The 4,946-nt window shown below is 28.3% G+C and overlaps 1 pseudogene; it reads left to right on the plus strand.

Annotated features, from left to right (window-relative positions):
* Positions 1 to 3,591: 3,591 nt before the first annotated feature.
* The window catches only part of LOC111028434, a 2,055-nt pseudogene continuing 700 nt past the window's right edge, over positions 3,592 to 4,946 (plus strand).

A 4,946-nucleotide genomic window follows, 5' to 3' on the forward strand; every position in this document is an offset into this window, starting at 1 on the left:
AAGTACATTTTAAAAATAGGGCCTTTGTAAGTTGTATTACATTTTCAAGATTTTTATAGGCCAGATCAATTTTATGTTTATCAATATTTATAAGGAAAAAACCATAAAATTTAAAAATTTAAAACTCACCCTAAACAGTTTAAGGTAATTAAAAAAAATTTTAAATGATAGTTTAATTAGTAGTAGGTAGTGGGATATTTTAATTTTCTATGGTTAATAATTTTTAATTTTTTTAATTTGATAAATATTTAATAATTAGATTGAATAAAAATGGATTTTGTTAAAAACTTTTAATTAGAAAAAATATTACCACTTTTCACTTTTTCTGTAATTAATTTTTATTTTTCCAGAACATTGTGATAAGTATTAAAAATTGTTTATAAATTATTCCCCTATATTGGTTTTTTGTTGTATTTATATTTATATTAATTAATGCGATCGGCTTTTATAAAAGTATTTTAACCAAAAATTACATTAAGAATACAATAAATATACGTACAAGTATAATAATAACACAAATGCATGTGTTAAAAATATGAATAAAAATAATAAGTGTGTCTAGTTACGAAATTATTGGTAGTTATTAATATGGGTGCATTTTTTACAATATTTCTATAGTCTAGTAGTAAGTAAAAAATCTCTATTACTAATATTACCAGGGATGAAAGCTAAGTCCAGTGTGACAACTAAGTCGTTCCAGTAAACGAGGTACGTCAATGTTGCCATCAATCAATGCATGGATAAAACAACAGCTAGAAATAATGTAACATTGATAAAGGGAATTTAAATAGATAATTAATGATACTGTAATCATTAAGAGGATCCTCAACATTTAGGCTGTGCCCCGGGCAACTTAAAAATCGTTTTTAGAATTTAGACTAGTATTCAAATCTCTGTATATTACTCGTTGTGTAACTTATAACTATCAATAAGACACAATTTGCCACCAGACATCACAATTCAAAGTTGAATATTGAATTATTGCTCCGAAAGACGATAATTGATTGATGACATACATACACAAAAAAAACCAGACACATATTTATATAACTAGGTAACGCATTATTCCACTTAAATCTAAAATACATTGTTATCTCTTACAATATATTCTTTTATAATGCTTTTTTAATTTTATTTATAATTCAACAATTATTATTATAAAATAAATTATATTTATCAGTTTTTATATAATGAGATGAGGACAATACAAAAACGTTTGATTTCATTGTACGAGTATGTAGATAGATAAACGCAGTCCACACCATAAGGCATACATTGTAGACTGTAGTGATTTTCAATATTTTTACATTTATCTCAAAAAATAGATATTTTTGCTTTGAATAATTAGCGGCGGCAGCGGTAGTGGCACAAGTCACACACTCTGTGAACGACACTGATGAGACAGGTATATTGATGAATGGTCGGGCCACTAGAGAGCGTAAAAAAGGTAGTTCCAAGGAAATATTCTTTATTTCAATTGTTATTTTTGTAATAAATTGTGTACTCCACGTCGTTCGCATTAAATGTCTACCGGAGGCGAACCCAATAATTCATAAGGTTTGTAGTTGGATATAGGGGTAATATTCAAAAACAGTTTTTTTTAGAGCTGAGTTTTTAATTTTACGATGGTAGGTAGCTGAACAATATAAGAAATTTTTTAAGTGTAAACATCGATCACTTCGTTGCTCCATTATATGTATATTGTATAGCCATATCCTAGGTGGGTCATACAAATTTATATTATAATAAAAACAATTGCCCGTTAATTGATGAGTAATTAGGTATAAGTGTAAGACAAAGTAGGTTCATGCGCCAAAGCCGTCTTTAGAGTTTGAGTTTTAGACAAATTTTTTCACTAGAATTATTTGTTGTTCTTATTATTGACTATTGAGACTTGAGTGTCAGAAAATATACGTGTGATAACTGTACCTCCCTATTTCCCTCTTATACTCCTATCTCGCTTTATATTTTCATTTGATTTAAATAACACTTAATTTCATAATTTCATAATGATATTATAATCAGAGTAGGATTTTCGATACACTGCTTTTTTTTCCATAAATACATTTTTTTAGTTCTTTTTTAGGTTTTTACGCTGCATTACATTTCCAGCCCCAGTCATGAAATTCTAACCACAAATCACAATAGATAACTACAATTTTCATCAAATTATATTTTATAAAGTTATATTATCATTATTTATTTTTGTTTCCCTCATTTTATATGAATTATTGTATTATGAAGAAAACATTGTTTTTGCAAATTATTTGAGACTCAACTAATAGACGTTCAATACAAAACATTCAAATGTTGATTAGAAAATATATTTTTTTAGAAGTATGCTTGATTTTCGAACGTTAAAAACTTATTTGTAATTCAGTCAATATTGGTAACTATTTTCAATGTAACCAATCTATGTAATATTTTTATAATAATTATATTCAATACATAATTTTTATACTAGATAAGGAAATTTTTTAAAAAAATTTTGTATTTATTTTATGGCAGTTGCTTTTTATATTTAAACATGATTTAACTTGATAGGTAAGTTACATATGTAGTATTAAAAACCGATAAACAATTATAAAGTATGGAGTAAATCATTATAATAATTGATTTTTCAATATTAATTCCATTATTCGTAAGACAATATAATATAATATTATATAGTTATACTTGTAGTAAGTACAACAAGTAAAAAACTATATTTATACTTCATTTTAGAGGGTTTCTTCCCCTTTGCATATAAAGTTTGGGTGGGTGGAGGAGATAATTTTATAAGTTAATTTTTCTTGGTAGGTTATACCTATTATTATAAGAAATAATGCTTGACATCAACGAATTAAAAAAGTTAAATTACTTTTAACTAAGTAACATCTTCTTTCAACTTTTTTCCGTGAGGTGCAGACGTGCAAATATTTAACTGTCACGATAAATTAATTTTTTCTTTTATAGGTTCAGCCCTTAAATTTTAAAAGTATATTTTGTTTTTAAATAAAAATAATTATCATAATGTTATATGACGTATTCTGAATAAGTATGTACCTAATATATTGCACTGCCAAAATGTTTTACACTGGACTTGAAATTAAAACATCCAACGATGGATAATCCAAACGACAAGCAAAAATATTAAGCATGGAAGGCTGTTGTCTGTGAAATAATCACATATTTCTTATTACAATATCTTTTAGGAGAGAGGCATCTCCAATCTAAACCTCCTAGCGATGTCCACGGTTCACTGTTCTTCATATACAAACACAGGCTGTCTATATGTTATTTAATATTAATTCATTCTAATTGTCATGTAGCCATGTAGGTATTCACAAATGACGATATTTTATTGATTAAACAAGGAAAATAAAAACTAGAATACTTTTTTGATATAAATAATTAAAATGGTACACTCAACAAATACCAACTGCGGTGGAGGGCTAGTATACTATGTATCAATATTTTATGAATACCTTTTTATGAATATTTGAATTCGGTTTATACCATTGACACCATCGATAATTCCATGTGAAAACGGTTAAAACACGGTTCTATTACGGTGTTAAAATACATAAAATCAACTAATACAACGTCAGAATGTTTTACACTAAAGTACGTATGGTGTATAGATATGTCCAAATTCCACAACGCCATTCCACCCTGAATCTCTCACTAGTAACAACCCTCGTAGTGACTCCACTCTCGGACGCTGCGTACCTACAATAATCACTTATTCGTTTTTTACTGTCTTAGGCCAAACAAGTGGCCCAGGCCAGGCCAACCTATCTACGAGAACGTTCAACAGATATTTGCACAATTCGTCGGAGATCATCTAAGGCTGGCTCACATTTTTCAGGTTTTCAGTACTTGAACGATCAAGCTAAAATTAAATTTAAGCTTTCCAAAAGTTAGCGGTAAAAATTAACGCACCACTGACGTTTAAATCATTTGTATTGTATGATGGAGAATAAAGTAAATTTTCTAGAATTATTATATAACTACATAGACATTTGGTTTAGGAAAATAATGTTATTTTAGAATCGTCAAAGAATTGGGCACAAAAGTTGTGAATGCAGCAATATTCGTTATGAACAAAGATAAACACACATTGGGAAATATGATCAGGAGGTAAGTGATAGAATAACAATTGAAGTTGGTCATTAATCATTAATCATTATTATTGTGTTGAATAAATAATGATAGACTATTATTTTTTCGAATAGCCAACTACTTAAAGATCCCAATGTACTATTTGCCGGGTACAAATGACCCCATCCTTTGGAACATAAATTTGAACTTCGTATACAAACTAGCTGTCCTGAGTATACACCACAAGATGCTTTGACCAACTCTTTAACTGATATTTTGGCTGAATTATCTTTGTTTGAAGAACGTTTCAAGGTAGTAATTGTTGATAATAAATAATAATACCTAATAAGTAATAAGTAAAAAATTAATTTCAAATCCAATGCAAGTATTTTTTATTTCAACACATTTAGTGGACACCCATTTCCCATAGATACGATATCAGTGGCATCACAATTAAAAAATGAAAACCATAATCTTATCGTTTTCTACTCTATGGTATATTATTTATTTATTATTAGAGATTACTTCATTTTATGTTTTGCGAAAGGGATGGGGAGGAGATAGTTTCAAAATTATGGTAGTTTCTTAGCACCCCATTTAGCTTTTTCCCAGATTGCTTCTATGATTCACAAAAACTCTTGGTTTAATTAATAGTTGAATCATTTTTGCAGGACAGTGATAGTCGCTTTTTCGTGGTATCTTCTGGGTAATGCTAATGGCCATCATAAAAATAATATCACCTACTTATAATTAATAAGTATTAATAGTATCCACTGTTAACTGTATAAATTGTTATGGTGTAGGTACCTACTTATACATTAAATATTGTCCACTTACTAATGACCGATGGACACCACCCCCCC

The sequence above is a fragment of the Myzus persicae genome, unplaced genomic scaffold (assembly GCF_001856785.1).
Source record: "Myzus persicae strain clone G006 unplaced genomic scaffold, MPER_G0061.0, whole genome shotgun sequence".
Lineage (NCBI taxonomy): Eukaryota > Metazoa > Arthropoda > Insecta > Hemiptera > Aphididae > Myzus > Myzus persicae.